Source organism: Anser anser, assembly GCF_964211835.1.
Source record: "Anser anser genome assembly, chromosome: 13".
NCBI lineage: Eukaryota > Metazoa > Chordata > Aves > Anseriformes > Anatidae > Anser > Anser anser.
In genome coordinates, this window is record NC_139734.1 from 15,638,228 (window position 1) to 15,660,845 (window position 22,618).

General features: G+C 46.1%; 1 long non-coding RNA gene across 1 annotated transcript in view; it reads right to left on the reverse strand.

Moving 5' to 3' along the window:
• Window positions 1–310: 310 nt before the first annotated feature.
• LOC310880733 overlaps window positions 311–22,618 on the reverse strand; it is a 33,567-nt gene continuing 11,259 nt past the window's right edge. Inside the window, exons 2-3 of the long non-coding RNA XR_014571870.1 lie at window positions 7,557–21,326; window positions 311–5,434 (exon numbers count right to left, since the gene is read on the reverse strand). This is a non-coding gene — a long non-coding RNA (uncharacterized lncRNA). The remainder of the gene's footprint in view (window positions 5,435–7,556; window positions 21,327–22,618) is intronic.

A 22,618-nucleotide genomic window follows, 5' to 3' on the forward strand; every position in this document is an offset into this window, starting at 1 on the left:
ACATTTAACAAGGTTGTTTCTAGGGGACCGAAATTAAATAATTGTGGAAGTGCAAGCACATTTCCAGAAGAAGCAATAAAACTGCCTTTCTGTTTTCAGATGAAATCTCCCCAAAACAGAGGGTGAGTAGCCATCTCGCACTCCTTTCAGCTACTTTCCATACTGAACATGATAAAGAGATTTTATATTTTTTTAATCAATAAATTAAGCTCTTTCATACGTTACTCTTGATTGAACCCTAGTGTTTAGATGCAGCGTTCTTCACCTGATTTACAAGGCTTTCATAGTCACAAACATTATGGTAGAAACTGCTCCTTTTTTTTTTTTGAGCAAAACAAAGACTTAGGGTTTTGCATAAGCCCAAATAAAGGGCAAAGACTAAATTCTTTTCCTGTTGTTCTGTATCCTTTTTACTCCATATCAGCACAAATCCAGATTTTTCATCAGTCAAACCAGAAAACTTCAATCAGTGCAAAAGACCCTTTTAATTAAAAGGAGAGAGGGAGGGGGAAAAAAAAAAAAAAAAGGAAAAGGAAAGGCTATTTTGGCCAGTCCCACAGGCAGACCACGGTGAGCAGCACCAAGGGGCGACCTCGCACCTTCACCAGCTGGCATCCAAAGGACCACTACCACCCGGCACCCGTGCCCAGCCCCAGCACGGACACGGGCTGCAATGTTCAGGCCACTTGCAGGGATTTAAGCGCCCATGAAAAATGGATACGAGTGGACATCCTGCGAGCTGGTGCTACGTAGGAAATACGCTTTTGTTAACACAGCGCTGATGAGCATCAGCACGGGTGCTGGAAGGAGCGAACGCTGCTAACAAACAAGGAGATGTCCAGCTCCGGAGGGGGGAAGGGGGCTGGGTTTTTAGGGCAGGAAGATCCCAATTTCATCTTCATTGCTGCAATGAGGCTCCGAGCAGACAGGCGGGCCAACAAAGCGTGCCCTTTGAAGTCCCAAGAGATTTGTTACTTCTTTCAACTTCTCAATCCGTCCTGCCAGCCATTTGCTATTGCTCCAGGGGACCTACTTGGGAGCCAGACTTGGTGCCTCCGCCAGCAGAGAACAGCGCAAGAATGGCACTTTGCACCAAAGAGCCTATTTCCATTAAAAATAAATAAATCGCTTCACTCCAGCTCCGTATCACCAGAGTAACTAAATGGTAATTTCCTCTTCTATATGACTTTTTTTTTTTTCTATTATATGTAAAAGGAGCACTGGTGGTTTCCTTTTTTTTTCTTTGGCTCTGTGCTGCCAATCCCCAGATTTCATAAAATCCTTCAGCGAATGAAACATGCCTTCACAATCGATGCTTCCAACGGGAAAAGAGAATTAGCCAAATAACTGTCAACTTCTGATCCGCCCGCGCCAGCCGGAATACTGACCGCAGGAGTACGGTAACTTAAATCAATGGGTGGATGCAGAAAGTCAGCGAGCGAAGCGTGTCGCCGTGGTGCTCCGCCGCCGGTGATTCGATACCGGAGAGAAGCGCAGCTGGGGAGGGGACCGAGGACGGAGGCGACGCAATCGCTTTCTCAGCCAGACCCCCAGCTGCAGAAGGTACTTTAAAAACAAGTGGTATTTCAGAGGTATTAAGAATGATTTTAATACGCTTCCTTTAAGAGAAACGACAAGTACCCACGGGATGCTCCGCTAGATAAACACTGATTAGAGCTGGGAATAACCGCTCACATATTAAATAACAGAAAACGTTGAGCGGCAGGAAGGAGACTGAAATAATACGAAATATTCCCACTCTGCGAAAACAGAGCCAGCACTCGGATGTTAGAAGCCCTCTGAAGTTTCCAGATCGAGAGCTGTCTCTTTCCACGAGCAGCCCTCGCGCCTGCGTGCGCCCATACCTATTTATAAACTTCCAGTAAAAAGCGGCCGGTGCCAACTCCCGCCTGACGTCCCGCTCCCAGAAATAGCCGCGGCGACAGCTCCCGGACGGCCTCGGCCCTTCAGCACCGATGCCCGCATGGCCGCAACGCTTCTCGTGGAGAAAAATAAACAAACCCGTCCGAAAAGCAGCGCGGCAACCCTGCGCCGGCTCCGGGGCAGCAGCAGCAGCACACATGTGGCCGGGGGAGGTTTCACCACTTCCCTCCTTCGCTGCAGCAAAGCATTGGGGCGCTGCCCAAACGCCCACGCCTGCAGCCCATCGTTGCGGCCACGCTCGTGCCATCGCGTAAACCCTCTGCAGCCCCTGCTCGCAGCATGATCGTCCCCAGCAGCCTTAGGTGATACCAGCGGCATGCATTTGGCCTCCAAACCTGCAATGCGGATGTCCTGAGGGTCGGCCCTCCTTGCCACCTCCCTGGCTGGCGCTGCCCGCGGTGGCCGAGCAGCAGAGCCCAGCAATGAGGCAGCTCGCTGCCTGCGGGTGCCGGCGTGCAGGGGCTGCTCCCGGCAGAGCAGAGGATCCCACTTCCTCCCGGTGCCCGAGCCAGCGTACAGCTGCGGAAACGTTCTGCTCGCCTCGTCTAAATTTCAGCGATTTGAGCGGCAAACTTCACACAAACCACGCAAATCGCAAACGGCAGGCTTGTCATTCAGAACAGATTGGGTGGATGCTTGTCGAAGAAGCAAACACCTACGCTGTTAATAAATAGCTGTCACAAGCAGCATCAGGCAGCAACAACGAGCACCCCCCTTACCCAGGTAACTCGCCGGCTGCTGCCGAAGCCATCAAAGACCTCGTGTTTTTTTTCGGTGCCCATCTGGAGCTCTGGCACCGACTCAGCACGAGACACCGTGCATGTCCCCCGCTGCCCCGCAGTCCCCACGCCAGCTCTTTTATCAAGCATAGGCTGTACTGAGTGCACCGCATCCCTGCCGGTGTGAGCCCAGTTCACCCAAAAAGCACCCGTGTGCCCATGCAGGACCTGGGTCAGCACGCTGCAGCACGAGAGTGCTGGGCACTGCCCGGGCACTAGCAACACAAAGGCGGCACACCGCTGCGACGTACCCTGGAGCGCCTCCCAAGAGCGCATTAATGCAGTAACAAACCTCAGTTTCGTTCCTTGCACGAGCACAGCCCGACGCTTTTCGCCCGGCTGGGGTACGATGCGCTGGGGTGAATCACAGTCAGCACACGCTCCAAGCCATTTTCCCTCACTGTCAACAAGTGGAGCAACAAGAACGGCTCTACACTCGGGGAACATCTTTTCCTTCTGTCTGCACGGGGATTTGAGGTCCAGATTACAGCCCTCTGAAGCACAAGGAAGATTACAACTCGGCCTCAGATTAGATTCTGGTGTATAAAACCACCCAGCACCACCAGCTGCAAGGAAACCCTCGCAGGAGCTCTGCGATGGCACTTAAACTAAGCAGGAGCTGCTCTGCTCCAAACCTCCCCTCCGCAGCTGATTTCTTCTCCTGGAAATTCAAGAGCTTCTGGGCTGCCAGGGCTTCCACACCCACCTGCTGCTCCCCAAGTCCTGCAGCCAGTCCCTGCCACGTGCAACAACCCCGTCCCCAAGCTACTGGCTGCACTGGCCACAAACAAAGCCAAGCCCGCAAAACAATCCCCTTAGATCAAGGTATTTCAGTACGGAAGGAGGTTACCAACTCATTGGTGCTGCCAGTTCTGTGGTTCCAGATCATCTCAAAGAAAAAAAAATCCACAACTCTCCCATAACATGTGAACAGTTATAACAAGGCAGAAGAAAACCCAGCTTGTGGACATCAACCCTCTCCCCAGGACACTCCAAGGCACCTGTTAGCAGAGGAACCCCCAAAACCATTCCGCACGCTCCAGCACAGCCTTGATTTCAGCAGCTCAGCCCTCCCCTCCCAAACGCACCACCAGAGGACATACCCACCCCCAGCACCCCTCCTTGACCTGCCAGCATCCAGACCTCGCTGCTTGCCCCAGCAGCAACAGCCCCACAGAGCAGCAGAGTTCAGGCTGCTACATCCAACCTGCTCCCCACGAGCGGCTCGTGGCTTTTTGGCAGCCTCTGAAGCTGGGACAAACCAAGGTCTCCCCCTTCCCAGGAGCACTGCTTCGAAGCAAGCTGCTGCTCCACTCCTGGCTTCAAGTCGCACCCGGGCAAAGGCAAAGAGAAAAAATAAAAAAAAGGGTGTGGGGGGGCTGGAGTGTGACTATTGCTTCAGGACAATTCACTTGAGGATGCCCTTAGAAGCCAGCAAAAAGCATCTCCCATATCTTTGTTACTTGTCTACTGCAACCACATTGGACTGAGACAGGTTATTATACAAGTTTTATTTAAAAATCTTTTTATTTAGTACACCATAGTAATTTACATGTTCTTACAAAAACACTCCCCAAACACCCTTCCCTGGACCACTGCAACTGTCCAGGGATTCCCCCCCTCCTTTTCAAATGATAGACAAACCTTATTATCTGGAGAAGTTTTCTCTCTTCCCATCCCTTTAAGCTGTGGAGTCACCAGCAAGCCATTATGCACATTACTACAGACTGCTGTGAGAATTGATTACTGACAAAAGCTATGTTGTCAGCGATGAAGGTCTTGCGGTTTACAGATGGATACCGTGCAATTTTTCTCCTACTAAACTAATCAAAATTGCATCGTGATCCACCCGACAACAGCAAAACAAAGCTTACCAAACTGGCAAACGTTAAGCAGCGCAGCCTGAAGACAAGTCCTCCTTTCCTCCACAGGCCGGGACAAGTGCAATACTCTACACATAGCTACAAGTAATGCAACAAATCCCCACCCATGGAGAAACCAGCGCAAGGCATCTTCAGATCTTGACGGAAAAACCAGAAAGCTTCAAAACCCATTATTCACCACAGATTCACCACCACCACAGTCAGTTTTGCATGGATTTGCACAGCAATTTTAGTAAGCTGGGATGCAAACCTGCAAAACTGACTGTAATCAGTACCATCTTCTCCAGAAACTGCCACTAGCTAAGATGCACTTTATCTAGCAGTACTGTAAGTGCCCACATTACAGTAGGTCCGATTCAAAGCTACCTGCACTATGAGCACTTTGATACTGCTAGGACAAAACTATTTCCTGAGCAATTGCCTTCAGCGAACAAATGCTTTACCTAAAATTGTAATTGCTGAGCTAAGCCAGATGGATGCGTGGTTTTGGACGTGCAGGCAGCAGCTTGTGCCAGAAGGAGCATTTAGGGCAGTAGATTCTACGCTACTTCACTAACTGCACTAGATGCACCTTAACACAAGAACCATTTGTAACGCAGCAAAACAACAGTCCCGGTTACGTCTGTGCCCTGCTACCGTCACTGAATCGCCACAGTAATGCCAGAAGTGCTTATACTGCAGTAGATCCTAAACTCTACCTGCACTGTAAGCACTTTTGCACAACTCAAGGCCCATCAACAGATAGGAACTCTTCCACTTAAAAGGTCTTCTCGTTTCAGCGCAGGCATCGCAGAAGTGTCTTGACTGAAGCACAGGAGCCGGCGGTACCTGCCAAGAGAGAAGACCAACATTAATGTTGCATGACACGTATGGATTTGCTACCCGATTTAGTAGAGCTTTTCTTAGGGAAGCACAGATGGCGGAGATCGGTTCGAACTTTTGGGACCGCAGTCAGGCAGAGAGCACACCAAGGGAGGCAGAGCTTGCGGCTAATTCCCACTGAAATTACGGTGAAAATGGCTTCCTCCGCCGCTTCCACCAAAACATCCCGACTCCCTGCCCCGCACGCCAGCCCTGCTCCCCGACCTTCCCCCGGGGGCTTCACCCGACGGCGCAGGGCGAGCTCCGCGGGGTCTGCGCGCTCCAGACGCTGCCGCAGGGCCGCACAAAGCGCCGGGCGCTCCTCGTGGGAGCTGGGGGGGGGCCATTTCAATGGGGGGGGGGCCATTTCAAATCTCCCTCCGCAGCCACGCTGTCAAACCCCGGCTCAGAAGGGGCCGCCCAGGGATGCTCCGAGGCACCGGGACCCCCCCCCCCGCCCGGTGCCCCAAACTCGGCTCCCTGCGGGGCTCCGGGGCTTTGCTCGGGGGGGGGGGGGGGGGGGGGGGCCGGGCGGGTACTCCCCGCCGGTACCTGCCCGGCGCTGCTCGGGGCCGGGGGGGGGGGGGGGGGGGCGGCCGCCACGTGCACGCGGCCTCCTTCCCTCGGGGGGGGGGCCGAGGCCCCCCCGCCCGCCCCTCGGCCCCCCCGTGCCGGCGGTGGGGGCTCGCCCCGCCACGTGCCGCCCGCCCCGTCCGGGGGCCGCGCGCGGCGATTAAAGCGCCGCCCGGAGCACTGTGGGAAATGCAGTCCTCCATTCAAAGCCCCAAAAACGCGCCAAGCCGCCCGCCCGCCCGCCGCCCCCCCCCCCCAGCCTCGAGGCCCCCCCCCACCCCCCACCCCGGGCAGCCAGCGAGCGGCAACCCCCCCCCTCAATTTGGACACCGGGAGAAAAGCGGGGGCCGGGGCCCGCCGGTAACTCGCCCCGACGGCTGCTCCGCGCGGCCGCCCGCGGCCCCTTTGTCCCGGCCCGACGGGGGCAGCCCGGCCGCCTCCCGCCGCGGCTCCCCCTCCCTCCCTCCCTCCCTCCCTCCCGCCCCCGTTCCCCTGCCGGCCCCGCCACCCCCGGGGCTTGCCTGAGCGCGGCGGGGCCGCCGCCGCCGCCGGCCGGGCGCGGAGCGGAGCCGATCGCGGCGCCCCGACGGCGGCTGCACCGAGCGCGTGGTCCGGCTCCCGCCCGCCCCCTCCGCGCGCGCGCGCTCAGCTCGCTCCCCCCCCCCCCCCCCTCGCTTCCCTCCTCCCCTCCCCGCCCGCCCTCCCGCGCGCCGCCTCCCGCGCGCCGCCTCCCGCCCGGCCGCGCACTACAAGCCCCAGCGCCCCCCGCGCGCGGCGCATGCGCCCCGCCGCCCCGCCCCCCCTCCCTCCACTACTCCTTGCCGCCATGTGCTCGCCGCGCGCGGCCCCCTCCCCCCACGCACCGGCCACGCGGGGGCGGCGCGCGCGCGCACCCCCCCCCCCCTCGGAACCGGGGCGCGGGAGAACGGCACCGGAGGGGGGGGGGCGGGTAAAGAAGGGGGGGGGGCACAACCCGCGCGGGGCGCCCGGCCCGTAACGCCGCAGCCCCCCGGGGACCCCCCCCCCCCCCAAGTTTCGCCCTCCCGCCGCGGCCCCGTCCATTGTTGGAGGACCGAGCACCGGGGGGGGGGAACCGGGAGGGGGGCACCCGGCGGTACCGGCGGCCGCGGGAGGCGCGGGCCCGGGCGGGCGGTGGGGAGAGCCCCGAGTACTCCTACAGGTGGGTGGCGGCCGCCCGCGCCCCCACCGGTGCTGCCGCCGGGCCGGGGTCGGTGTTGGGGCCGGGGCGACCGGGCCCCGCTGCTTGTCCCCCCCCCCCCCGCCGCGGGCACCCAGAGCGGCGCTGCCCGGGCGCGGGAGCCGCGCGAGGAGGGGAAAGAAAAGAAGAAAAAGGAGGAAAAAAAAAAAAAGAAAAAAGAAAAAAAAAGACTAAAATCAAAATAATAAAAGCAAAACGCGCGAACGCGGGGGGCACCCCCCGGGTCCGCGCCGGGGGTCCGCGGAGGGAGAGGAAAAAGAGCGGGGAAGGAAAGGGGCAGAAAGATAAACACGGTACCTTTTAGCCCGAGCAGAGCCCTGGAATAAAAAGGGTTTTACGAAAGTGGCGCGAAGACAATATCATGTGATCCCAGCCCAGGGCGGCTCCCTCCCGCACCGACCAGCCAAAAAAAAGAGAGAGGAATAAAGGGGGGAAAAAAGTACATCCGCTCCCCACGCCATTAGCATAATTAATTGTGTCCTGCAGCTGCAGCCGCCGCTCCCCGGCCAATGGCAGCCGGGCGGCCCCGGCCTCCTCTTCCTCCCGCCCCGGGGGCTGCGGGGCGCCGCGTCCCGTCCCCCCCCTTGCCCCCCCCCGCACCCGGCCGGCCGGGGGCCGAAGCTGCGGGGCTCGGGGCCGCCCGCGGGTGCCGGGCCGGTGCGGCCGCGCACGTGGCCCCGCTTTTCGGGGAGCTCCGCTCCGCGGCCGAGGGGTGCCCCTCGCCCGGCGGGGGCCGCTCCCCCGGGGGTTGCAGCTGAGGGCTGCTCCCTTCCCTTCGCCTGAGCCCCCCCCCCCCCCGAGGCCGGGTGTCCTCCCCGCGGCCACGCGTGGCTCCCCGGCACCGAGGGCCCGCGGCCGTGGCTCCGTTCGGCCGTTTTGGGGCGAAAAGCCCCCGAGGCTGCGGCCGCGGGCCCGGCCCGGCCTAGCGTGGCCTAAGCGGCGGCGGGGCCCGGGCCGTGGTAGCCCCCCGGCGGCGCCGCCCGCCCTGCCCGGCTCCCCCGCGCCTCGCCCCGGCGGGGCGACCCCGAGGGGCCCGCTCGGGGACGGGGGGGGACCCAGGGGGACCCCGGCCCTGAGGTGTGTGTGGGGGGGACCCGCGCCCTGGCAGGCCGGGGAGAGGGGTCGGCCTGCCTTGGCGGGCGGCCCTCGCTGGAATGCTAAAAATGCGCTAATTGTGCCCTGCCAGCGGCCGCCGTGCCTCAGGGCTTAGAGGTAACCATCTCTGGGGAAATAAAAGGCGCCTAGAGATCGATAGCCAACGGCCCGGGCCCGCTTCTCGCCCCACACCGCCGCCACCCCCGGCCGCTGGGTCCGGCGGCAGCTCCCGGAGGTGCCTGGTGCGGCCCCGCTCGCTGCTATCTGAAGTTGGAACAAAAAGGTCCCCATGGAAACCGGGCAGTAATCTATCAGCACCGCGTTCGGTACGCGGCGAGAAAGGGGCTTTTGTCCCGCCTGTATTTACTGCTGTTTAATTTCTTTTTCTTTTTCTTTTTTTTTTTTTTGAAATTCCACAGCCGAGTTCTTCCACGTTTTCGGGGAGCTGCCCGACCTCTCTCCCCGCGCGCCCGTGTGCGTGAGGCCTAAAACAAAGCGACCATGTCAAAAGCGCTCCTCGACAAGATGGGAGGGCTCTCTGCAGGCACAAGTATTTCGGAGGCTACTTCATTATTTCTTCCAGAAACAGCCAGCCGTTCCTTCGTCATCACTGGAAACGCTCCGTTCGGATCGGTCTTGGCGAACTTCTGTGGTGTGGTGTCTCCGGGTATCGAATTCACCGACTTCTGGTTTGGAGCTGCGGGGACATTTTGTGTGACGGAGGGCTCGGGAAGATTCAAAATTTAAATTTTGCCCTCGTTAGCCAAAGTACCTTCCTGAAGTCCCGAGTCGAGAACGACAAAACAGAAAACAAAGCTCAACATTAAAGTCAATAATTTAGCATGGGTGTGTAAACCTGCTATCAGTGCCTCCGCAGAAATAGCGTAGAGCATTCACATGCAATGAAAAATACAAATGTTCCAGAAACTCGTGTATGCACAACAGCATGGAAAACATTCCCAAATAAAAGAGATTCCAGGTCTAACTCTGTAAAAGAAAACTTTTTAAAAACTTGTAGCAAATAAGCACGAAACACGTCACAGTACTAGGAAACTTCCTTGTATAAGAAAGGAATCGTATGCTTTGATATTTTTGATTGCTTAATATGCAACGTTGGATCGTAACTATTACTCAAATGTTATATAAAGAGTAAAGTTATGTATAAGTGTAGCAGCTTTTACTCAACACATGGTGCAAATTGATTATCTCTTTTCTGTTGGTGTAGAAATAAAGTAGTCTTTCAACAAATAGAGTCTGAAGATGGTGAAATAAGTCTACATGAAGTGTTACACAGATAAGATTAAACGGTATTTTTACATCCTCCTGCTGACCTTTGACTTGTATTTTTGTGTATCTTGGAAGGGAGTCTTGGGGTCTGCAAATACAACAGTTGCTAAAAAAAGCAATAGTCAAAAGAAAAAAAGTGCTGGAACATTTCTTAATATTTTAAAGGATATTGTCTAGCTAAAGTATTCATCTGCAGCAAGTTCTGCACTTTGTTGATGGTCTTTTCAAATGCACATGATTTACAGCTTATAAGGTAGCGCTTGTATAACGCGTTACTTCTTGGGGTAAGATTTTGTTCCAGGTTAGGAGGAACATTACGAAGACTAAGTGAGGTATTTCTATATAGAGACAGAGAGAAGAAATGTTTTCTTGAAAATCACTTTAAAAATTTATGGTGAAATTACATTGCTCGCTCTTTTACTCTACGTATATGCAAGAATTTGGATTTTTTTTCTCTAATTGAATCATGTACATGCATACTTGCCGAGAAGATATTTCTGTTTCCTTCGTTGCACTTTTCTTCTCAGTGTTGCAGATAATTCTGTTCTATCTCATTATGGTTACTGATTCATTCATGCTCTTTAACAGCTATGGTCAGGGATTGCCTTGGACTGCCTCTTCCACTTCTGTTTCCTTCAAGAATTAGAACTATTGTCTGACCTTTTTTCATGCAGAGGAAAGCTCAGTGAATTGTGCAGAGCTATCTGGATGCATGAAAGAAAAGAAATGAAAATCAGAAACAAGAGGGATGCATCTTTGTGAAACAGAAAATTATTTTTCAGAACAAACTATTCAAAGATACATATGAGTTGATGTATGGAGAGACTTCTGACAGATTGATAAAATCTAAGTTATTTTGTAAAACTCTAGGAATATTTGAAAGTCTTAAGAAGGAATTCCACTAAAGCTGCAAAACAACAGAATGAAATCAGTACCCAGAAATCATTTTACAGACAAGTCTGGAGTCTCTCAGATGTAATATTTCATAATTTTGGAAGAGAATGTTCACACAGAACAGGTCATCTTAAAAAGAAAGAAAGAAACAAACAAACAAAAGGAATATTTTAGAGAAAGTACTTTAATCATTAGCCACAGAGTTACTCTCCTGATCCTACAGTGATGGCTAACTTTTTCTGAGAATGCTCACACTGTCACAAGTTTGGTAAATCTTTGCAGGAGTAGATTTCCGTAAAGATTTGTCTTAATTTTGTGTTCTGCACACTTTGGATTGTTCATATAACTGTGGATTACACCTCATTTCCTGCTAAACTGTCTTTGTTTTAAAGCATTCAGCTGTAAAATAGGTTGAATGAAAATTATTCTTTTGAGGACAGACAAAAAAGAAATACTTGGAGGTTATGATTCAAATTTTTCCTCAGTGTCAATGAAAAATTTAACTCAAGTTTATTTTCTGAATAATCTCTACGTATTTGCACTTCTGTATGAAAAATAACTGATAGTAGAAAAAGGTTTTATTGCAAAAAATTTCACACCTTTGTCACTGTCTTAGTAAAACAGATTTGAAACTGACATTCACCTTTCTATTTATTGTACTTCATCTGCGAACCTTTAAAATAGAAAAATAAGCTATGGCTAACCTAAGTTACTCTGCATTTTCGTTATGTGAAACATGTTTATAAAACCACTAAACCCACTCCTAAATAAGGCCAATCTACATATAAAATGGCAAATTATTTGCATTGGGAAACAAATATATAGAAATGACATGGAGTTTGTTTAATTCTATTATTTTTTCTTCTACAGTATTGATTGCTGTGATAAATAATGTAACATTTTATGTATATCTGATATGCTTTAAAGGATTGCCGCATACTAATGTCTCAAAGCTGTCTTTTTAAGAGCTCTTTGACAACTCATTATAGACATGTTTATTAAATCAAAATGTAAATATAAAGAATAAAAGCTCCGTCTGATATTTATTTCCATAGTTCAGTAGATATGTAAATATGTTAAATTCTGCATTTAGCTTTCCAATCCAGGCTGAAATTCAATTTCTCTGCAACTCTTTTATGCAATTTCTATAGATCTTGATTCTGTGAGTTGCTTCCACTTTCACTGAGATCAGGGGAAGTTAAAGAAACTCACCCTTTCACGGTACTGAGTTCTTCATGTATTCGTTCTGGTTTCACATGGGTTAAAGCCTGAAATTTGGATATAAGTTGTCTACTGGAAAGTCAGTTACTTGCATGAGTAAATGACCCAGGTTGTGTTCACAGGATAGGGCCCAATATAACGTTGAACTGCTATATTGAAAATGCTTCTCAGTAACAGGTTTTGCTTTTTTTTCACATCAAAATCAATTCTTTGAAGACAAGAGTTTTGAATTCACAGCCAATCTGGCCATGTATTTTCTCTTTCGGATTCTCAATAGATAGGCTTAGTCTTGTTAAACACATACATCCTCAGATACATATCCTTCTGCCATTTTGGTAAGTTCATGGATTATACCTTCCCATATTATTTTGTTAAACTCCCTGTGGTTTGAGACTTACCTTTCTCATCAAAAGGTATTTGTTGTATTACTGTTTCTTTACTTTGTTTCACTCCAAATGTATGTATTCTTCCCAGGCAGGTTCCCAATTTTGCCAAATATCACTGATATTTTGATTATTTGCACCTCTAATGACATTTTATGCCATGCGCATAGCCCTGCATACTAATTACAAAGTACAGTTTTCTATTTTGTAACAGTGCACAACTTCCCCTTTTGTAAATTGCTTAATATATTTTATTTCTCCACAGCCGGCAATCAGAATATCTTGTGAGCTGTCTAGATTTTGTATAAATCTTAATTTTCATAAGAATTAATATTGACATTAGAGAGAGAAAATATTACCCACGATGAGCTACGTTTCTCAGTAAGTGCTCAGGCCCTTAAAACTCTGTAAATAGCTTAAATGGGGGCTGTATAAATTTGCAGTCCGTGAGAACTCTGTCTTGATGAGCAATCATCTTTCCATCAAAATGAGTTACAACGGCAGGTTACACCGAGACTGATGTGACACTTTATACATGCACTGGGCAGCTCACAGACACGAGCAGTCCTACTGATTATTCAGCCTACTCCAAGGCTAGTGGGCAAGGTCAGGGCAGACTTTGGTCCCAGTCCTGCACAGAATTCTGTGTGCACGCTTAACTCCTCCTTCGAGTCAGTGGAGCAGAATAGTGCAAGTTTAAACTTCTTCACAGTGCGTAAACTTAAAAGTATGCTCAAGTCATTTCTAGATGAGACATGTACTTCCAAAATATACTTCCTTTACGCCACGTGACATTTTAGAAATGAGTCGATAAATTACTGTTTGACTATAGGTTACACATAAAATTTATATATATATATTTGAGCTTTGTTACTCTCTTACTGTAGGATGTGATGTGATATTGGCTATGTTTTTATTTGCTATCTACATATATTATCAATGTTTGATGTAAGGACCTGACGAGAAGACCCCAAGACCCAAAGCTTGTCTTCCTCTTCCCACTGTGTCATGAAGTCTAAATGTTGTTCTCTATCCAGAAGCTCCTTCTCAGGTAAAGGGAACACATTCACCTTGCCCCAGTTGGTCAGCTTATATACACTCTAGGAGGTCAAGCTAATGCTAGATTCTGAGAACGGTTTCTGACAGCCAGCCTCTGAAAGGAGGCAGAGGTACAGATATTTGAACATGTGAGAAACCTGGCAGCATGCACACACATTGTATAATCATGCACAGTCAAAAAAACAACTGGTACTTTTTTCCGACATTGAATTCCTACAGTTGTGTGCAACATGCACTGCTAAGATTCTTCTTTCTCTTTCTTCTCTCCCTCTCTCTCTCCCTCTGAATAAATATTAGCACAGTGCAGACAGAAGCTCTCAGGTTGTCTGTTTAATGTACAAAACTTCCATCGATGCTGGGCAGCCTTTATAAACATCTGAAACTGCCAGGTGCACCTGCTTTGCGTGGTACCATCAGCACCCAGAGCATCCCTGAGGCCCTGTTGCTCTGTGCAAGATCATTCTTCAAGGGCTCTGACAATCAGCATGTCTTCAGGAGCACTGACTGCACGACAGCAGACATCCTCGATAGAAATCAGTGTATGTAGCCATTACATTCAAAATCTTGTCAATTAGGCTGAGCTCCTCAGAGCAGGGTGGTGCAGGGTACTTGTTACATCCATTTGGGAGAGGCATTTCATTATGTAGCTTCTCAAAGTTTCCCTTCAGTGATTTCCATTCCAAACGTTCGTGCAGGAGCAGAGCAGCACTCGAAGTTGTCGCTCAGAGAGCCTGTTGCCTCTTGCAGTAGCACTGTGGAAATTCAGGGAAGAGCTTAGCTCACAGCGTAGCTAAGACACGTTGGTTGAGACCTCAGGCTGACTAAATAACGCTGGGGTCTAGTCCAGCCTGCAGAGCAGCTCAGGATTAGAAGGGCATAAAAACAGCTTAAACCTGCTGTATGTTCCCAGAGCTATGGCTAGAGGTGTAACAACCTCACCTCTCGTCCTGAGGCAAGGCTTTTTTTCAGGGAATGTGTTGTGCATGCTCGAGGTCCTTACTGAGAACGTATTGACAGTAGCGTAACACGTTTTTGGATGTGCATACTTAAAGGATGATCCTGTTACTCCGTGCCCCAAATTTTCTGCTCTAAAGGAAAAACATGATAAGAGGTAAACGAGCCCTAGCACAAGGAAGAATGTGCAGTCTAGCTGAGCCAGTGGGAAAAGGTGCTTTCTTGAGGGATGAAGTCCACAGATCCAGCCAGCCTGGAAATGAGACTAAGGGTGGATAAATGCTGGAGTTCACATGCAAATATTCGAGATGGTCACGAAAAATAATATTTTTTTAAAAAAAAACTTTCTAGGAGGGGAGCTCTTTACCAGAACACAGTGACAAAATGTCTAGGGGAGGAGAGGAGGCTGGAATTCCCCCGCAAGAAACGGTCTCAGCTGCGAGAAACTCCAGAAAGCAGCTTTTCCCCGCTGCCAGCACCAGCCAGCCTGGCTCTGCCCCCAAGCTGCAAACAGGTCGAAGTACATCGCCGAGCAAGAAACGGAAAGGCTCTCCAAACCCTAAATAACACCCACCCGCTTCAAGCAACGGAGGGGGAGAGGGGGACGTCTGGGGCGAAGGCAGGGGCTGCGGAGTCCCCAGCCCGGGGGTGCGGGCTGCCACGGGAGCCCAGGTGCCGGGGAAGGGGATGGAGTTTTGCCTCCGGCTTTGCCAGCCGGCTGCGGCGAGGGCTCGCAGCATCTCCGCGGTGGCACTCCGGGATCCGGCACCGCAGCGACAGCTCCTGTGCACAGCCGATAAGCTTGGCCGCCGGCCACCGCGATAGGCAGGCGGATGCAGTGCCCCCCGCGCCGGCAGCGCGATCTCCCCGCTCCCCTTCTAGCGGGGGGTACAAAACCAGCCCCTGCTCCAGCAGATTTGCGAGACTCCTCCGCGAAAAAACCTGCCACGGTCGCTTTTTTCAGAACTTCAGGTTGTTGGCCGTGGAAAGACAGCGCCTTCCCTATGCTTGCATGACTTCACTCCCGCTGTATAAATGAAAACTATTAACTTTTTCCTGCGATGCAATTTCATTAATCAGAATAGGACAGAGTACATGGAATTGGTGTGGATAAAAGGCAGTTTTTCATGTAAATTTTGTATCTCAAGACACCAAATTTTGTTAGTGTTTGAGAACAGTTTACTGCGCACCTAATTACGTTAAATTATCGTCTGCTTAAACATGAGCCATATGCAACTAGTTGAGGCAAATTTGCAGTTTACATTTCAGAGCTGTCGGCTTTGCAAAAATAAGTGAAAACATTCAAATTCTTGTGATTCAGCCCATGAAACTGACTCATCACACCATCCCTTTAATAATGTTCCCCACCGTTGTTTGCAAGGATAAAAGTTAAAATTACAGCCAATGTACAGAAATTCTTGGAGGCCATAACCCTTGAGAATTTACACTTAAATTGAGTTAATAAATAAGTCATCTAGTTCCCAAGTCCTCCTATTATATATGTCCTTTAGTTAAATCTTACAGAAAAAATTATACATTATTTTCCTTAGATTGTCATGGAAACTATAGGCAAATTCTGCAAGCACCTAAACACGCACGTAGCTTTATTTACGTGGGTAAAGTTACTTGTGCATGTAAATATTTGCAGGATGAAGCTTAAAAAAGTATTTATCAACTAAAAATATTGGTAGGTATAACCTTCCCTGTTCAATTAATTCTTGCCAGTACTGATTAGCAAAGACATGGCATTCAGTAACAAAAATGCCTTCATGCCATGTAAGATAGCGAGAGATTTGTTGACTTCTGCCTCCTACAGGATTGAGGTAGAAAAAGAGGAAGTTACTACTACAAGCATGGCTCAAGATCAAACCAGACATTCTCCAAACTACTTCATCATTGCAGCTACATTTAATTTTCACAAAATATAACACTCTGACATTTGAATCTGTCACAAATATTCTTCTCCCATGCTATCACTAGAAAAAAACTGAAGAGAATTCAAGAAAAAAAAAAAGTAATTGAAGAATTAAGGGTTTGTATTAAATATATCAAAATGCATTAGCTACTGATTCTGTAAAGCTTCAAAATGGATTAATTGAAAAACCTGAGGAAAAACAAAAAGGCACAAAATTTAAGGGCAGATAGCAAGAAAGCAACTAGCATGATAGGGTTTCATTCAGATCAGCATGTGGCCTCATGTAAACTGAAATTCTTAAAAGATAATGGCAGCAACAATTATTAGCACTGAAATCATATTTGTCACCCAGAAGATATCTGTAGCGGTTCTATGAGCTCTGCACAGGAGTGAAACTCCGAAATACATATTATACAAAACAAGCTCCATGCAATTTCAGCTAAGAAATGCATTTGAGGTACCTTGTGACACGGCGCTAGGTCATGACCTAGGTCTTGAGAAGCCTGAGTTAGTAGATGTTAGTTTTCGTTGGGGCTTTGTTTACCATGGACTTAGACATTTTGTATTATTAAGAATCTGTGGCTTATGAGGACATTCTATTTATCTTACCAGTCTTTTTTGATGGAAATGCCTGAATTTTCTTGGAAACAGGGATTTTATTGTGGATTCTTGGTGCCCCTTGGAGAGGCTTATTTTTCTGGACAATAGTTTTCCTCAGTGTCACTACCCTTTTGATTTCCCAATGGTCACAGGCTCTCAAGGTCGTGCAAAGTGCATCCTTTTGTTATAATGGACCCAGAATTTTGTATAAAAAGGCAGCAAAAAGATCTCTGTTTAGTGATTTAAAGTATATTTTTCTGCCATGTACTTCTCCAGTAGATTTTGGCTGTTCTGCTTAAAAACTGTTAAACTTAAGAAGTTTAAAGACAAATTACAAGAGTACACTCAGTACGTATATATATATATGTAATTTACCATGCATTTCCATGTAAAACAGAAATGCAGATTCTACAGCAAGATTTTGCACATGAACCTCTGTATAACTTAAACATTGATTGTATCAGTGATATTGCGTCTTACACATACTGTAAAATATAGCATTAAAACAATATGCCTTTCTGTTTTGTTTATTTGGATTTAAGTAGACATTTCCTTTCCTTTCTAAACGACTCATTTCGATAGATCCTATTCTTTTACATTCTTCCTGAGGAGTGCTGCATTAAAAAATGTTGATCACCACTACTGGCTCACTGAATTTTTTGATGGTGCTTGGCTTGCCTAGAAGATAAATTGTTCTTCTCAGCATTAACCAGAAAGAACAAACCTTTATGAAGGCTAAACATTCATTGAGAATAAAATGAATTCTAACATGATTTTTTCCCTTGAGGTCTGTTTGTCTTTAAAATCCCTTTTGGACATTTGTAACATCAAGCCTTGATTAAATGTGCAAAAATACATCAGCCTTTAAGACTGTTTCGATTCTTAAACTTTTCTTTACTTGTCATTACAATATTACACAAAATCCTATACAAATTTATTTTCTACTTTTTTGGATATATTAAATCACTTCACAAATTGGTTGAAAACATGACCAGGAATAAGTACAGTTTGTCTCCAAAATGTTGTAGTCTGTGTGATGTGCCTCAGGGCTCAAGAGGTCACTTGTAGGTTTGGGCTCTTTACTAAGTTTTTGGAATGCCTATTAGACTGCAGTCCCTTATTGTGCTGCTTGTTCCAGCTTTTGCATAATCAGTTTTAGAAGCATTGTATAATGTATTCTTACTATAAAATCTACAACAAAATATAATAGTTAAAAAGATCACGTGCATCAGCAACTCAGAAATTATTGCTTTCAGGACAGTTTAATTGCCTTTGATTAAAATTATGATTTTACATATGTCTGTAACAATGACCACCATAAAATTTATCAGTCCTTTTGGCATTGTTCACCAGAAATAAAATTTCACAATCATTTTGATTACTAATTTATACAATTTGAAAAAAAATATATTTTTTAAAGAAGTTACTTCTCCATTTTCCTTATATAAATGTAGACTTAAAACTACAGACATTTGAACTGTATTTTTTCCTCAAAATATGCTTTTGCTTATGTTTTTTTTCAAGTCTCTAAGAGAAAAATCAGTTGATTTGACTTCTGCTTACAAATAGTATTTGACCATTTTCATTGTCTCAAGTTGCTCTGCAAGCACAGCACTTTAATTTTGCTATGCAAATCTCTGAGTAATATTTATACACAAACAAGTGTCCTAACTGCATATTTTCCCTTTACATATTTATATTAAAAGATTTTTTTTTAGAAAAAAAAATAATTATGTTTTGCATAAATTACCAGGCAATGCTCTGATACAAAGTCTAATAAAGTCAATGGAATTTTTTCTCTCCACTGATTTCAAATTGAATTAGAAAAAGTCTTTGAAAAAGACTTTAACAACAATAACATTTTTTTTATTTTGTATAACAATATATGACATAATAGTTTATTTTGAGAGACTATCACGCAAAACTCACACATAGTTTTATTTGTCTTTATTTTTTGTTTGCAAGGTATGGCTATTTTTCCATGTTTTGCAGTCCTCGAAGGACAAAAACGCTCCTAGCTTCAATAGCAGCTTTGCTTAATTAAGAATTTAGGACCAGTCATCTTTTTTTTTTCCTTTTTTTTTTTCTTTTTACTTGAAATATTTTCAGGTCAAAATAGATTTTAGTAGATCTCTAATTGAACTCTTACATGCTCCTATTTTCTAGTAAAGATAGAGTTAGAAGGCAACAAAATCTCTAAATCCTCCAGTCCTGACAAATCAGGTTATTTTCCCATCTGCTCCTATTTGCTAGAATAACTTTTTAAATCTCCCTCTCTGATTCCCAAAGAGCAGGCAAAAGGATTTTCTTTGCCTCAGAGTTACATATTTAATATGTGAAAAGATAATGAATTCTTAAAAGATTCTTTTTCACATAGTTTTTTTTTTTTGTGGAGAATATGGATTTTTCTTAGAAACCCAGATTCCTTTTTAGTTTAGATCTTTTATTGAGCTTTTGGATGATGCAAGACATAGGCATAAACAGCTACACAAAGGAAACTGGGATTTTATTGTGCATTCCTGGTGCCCCTTGAAGAGCTTATTTTTGTGGACAATAGTTTTCCTTCGTGTCACCACCCTTTTGATTTCCCAGTGGTCACAGGGTTCCAGGGTCGTGAAAAGTGCATCCTTTTGTTCCTCCCAGCCTAAAATTCTGTATAAAAAGGCAGTTAAAGGACCCTAAAGTTTGTTAAGGCATGGAGGGTATTTTGTGCAGCAGAACTTAAGTTGCATGCTTTGGTAAAATGTAGTTAAGATTAAAGTTGAGGAAAGAAGATATCATTAAATAAATTGTTAGAATATCCAAACATTAACAAATATCTGCTCATAAAGTCACAGAATTAGTCCTGGAATACCTCTTAGCATTGAAATAATTAAGGATCACCAGACAACAAAAATCCAACATTATTTTAATATCTAGCTATAGTTAGATTTTTTTTTAATTAATTCACTAGTGTCTTTTTAAAAGGGCTTTACTAGGTATTTGCAATTTTATTGAGAAACACTCAAAATTGTTATATTTTCTTCCAGTTAAATCATAGCTCTTAGGGACCCTTTACTCTTTCAAAAAGACTAATGAAAACTGAATATCTGTTAGGAAACTTAACAGTTTTCCAAAGTCCATCTTTGGAATTTTTCATGAAGGAAATACGCACATTTCTTATAAATGTGTCTCTCCTTCGTAAAATAAAATTATTTATACTAAGTATTGTTGGCTTTAAAACTATATCTTTTTAATATTCCTGCATTGTTGTTCCAGTTTTTATACATGTTTCTATTACAAGATGACTCTTTACAGAGAAGATACAGCCCAGTGTCTAATTGCTGGAATTTGTGGCTTTACATTATCATGCCCTGAATAAAATCAGTACTGTAACGGAAGAAAGCTGGAGGTTGATCTCCCCTCCTGCCTCCATGTTTAAGTAGTCTGAAGTAGTTTTAAAGGTCCTAGTGAGAGCAACAGCAGCTACTGGGTGAAAAACTCTGCACAAAGCTGGAGAAGTCTTGGAGTGGGGCTGTATGAGATGGGGAAGTGATCAAACATGAGGTTGTATTGGGAGTGAGATGGGCTGGAATGGAGGAGAGTCGTTCAGGGATACTGGAGGCTGAGATAAGACACCTGACTTGTTTATCGATGCTAAGCGCTGGACCCTGTGGTGCAGCATCTGTCTTCTGTGCTTTGGGAGTAAGACTGATTACATCCTATAAAGATAGAAAATTAGGTATTTCCCAATGTAATATGTCCCATTAAAAGTGTATTATCTGTAAGCAAGTGTTGGAGTTCTGTTTAGTTTCCTATTGAAAAAAAAAAAAATTTGATTTGCGAAACTTGAAAAAATCTGATTCAGAAAAGGTTCATGGCACTTGTCAGGGGATTGCCTCATGTTCTGATTTTCCCTTTTTAGCCAAATTCTCATGAGGCAGGCAGAAGCATCCGTGATGCTCTCTCTCTCTCTTTCTCTTAAAGTGTGCATCAGAATAAAGACATTTTGCTTACAGAAGACAAGAACAGGATGTGTTTCCCAACATAAATATTGCAGTTCGCAATTGAATGCTTTTTTGTACTGAAATATATACCACAGCTGTCTAAATCTTCCCTGGAAAACAAGATAGAGTATTTTTAAGATATTTTATGGCTCCCATATACTCCCTCCCCTTCAAAGAATTCAACCCTCTGTTCTCAAGTTGCGATGCTGATTTTTCCAAGACCAAAAGGAAGGCACCTGGAAACAGAAAAAATAACCCCTGAGAAGTGTTCCATGTCCAAAAGACACCTTTGTTCTTATTGTTCAGATTTCTTGTTACCTTGGAAATGGAAGGTGTTTCTAATTTACCAGAACTAAATTAAACCAATTTCTCTATCAGCCGCTGGAATGCTGAAATATTGGCTGCATGTAATGCCAGAATGGTGAGTTACCACTAGACCAGTAAAATCAAAATGAAAAATGAACTTTGGGGCTAACTATGGTTAATTTCTGTTTCATTCAGTGCTCCCATTTAACACAATGAAAGAAAGCTGAGAGGGAAGGATTATTTCAGTAAATATTTGTAGGTTTGGCCTTAGCTCAACACAGAACAATCACTCACTACTTGATGCAAGTTGGAGGTCCTTCATTCTATCAAGCTGTTAATTCCATCCTTGACTAAGTAAATGTTGAGGCTGAAACAGAAAATAATAGCATATCTGTCACACATTTCCATGAGATATTATATATATACAGGACAAAACACCACCACACACAAGAAAGGCACATATAAAATACATTCTAAACAACTTATTTAAATTTTAAATATTAAAATTAAATTTTTAACATTTTAAATATTAATTCTATAATCTCATTTTAAATCTGTGTATTATATTAACTAACATTCTTTATTGCATATCTCAGAAATATATTTTATATTAGTTGATCTGATGAAAATCAAAATAAATTTAAGCTACTAGTACGAAGAGCTGTAATTGCTTTCCTGTGCAATTTATACACCTGTGGAAGAGCAACAGAAGACATTTCCTCTTCCATTAACCCCGTCAAAAGCTTTGGCTGGGTTTTTCTCCAGGAGGATGGAGTGCAGCTATCTCTACTGCTCCTTTGGACACCTGTGTCAAACAACCAGTACAACCCCCTTCATAACATACAGTACCAAACCTCTCTGTGTACTGGGAAGTCTGGGAACCTGCACAACAGCCCAGCTCTTCACAACTCTCATTTGATAGCGTCAGGTGAAGGATGCTTTCCCAATCAAAACTGCTTCTCCAGCCCATTTCCAGTTAAAAAAAAAATTTGGTGGGTTTGTCGACAAAAATATATCTGAGTTTTAATGTAACTTCTGATAGGACTGAAAAGTGATAGACTAAGTCCAGACAAAAAAACAAACAAACAAACAAACAAAACCACAAACACCTTGTAACTAATGAAACATTGATTAGCAGCAGGAATTGCCAGAGTGAACAGCTGGTTTTCAGAAAGAGTCTGAATCATGTTTTAGTAGAAGAATACAATGGGGAGAGCTGTTACATGAATGCATTTGGAGGAGGATGAGAGATTAACCAGCTGGTAGTAGAGCAGCGTGTGGTACAACACCCCAGTGCCAATCCCAAAGACAGAGTAAACCATCTCGTAAACCCACGCTGGTTTTGTTTTCAAGTATTTGAAAAGCTGACAGGATGGCACAGTACAATGGAAAGTTCAAGCTGATTTCCTAGGTGTCGGGGAAAGGTGTGCAAGAAAACTCATCCACCTTGTAAAAAGTTTTCAGGGCCCCCGTAACTCTAGGAAATGTGCTTGTCCTGCGGTTGCATTTGTTTTTCAGATGATTTGCAAAACATAATTCTCCAAGCAGCTCTCTCAGGGAAGATGCAGTAGGTACAACCACACAGTGAGCTTGAGCTCTTATGGACTGGAAGACCTAGAGATGAATGGTGTCCATCCATACGCGTAGCTCCCTGACCTT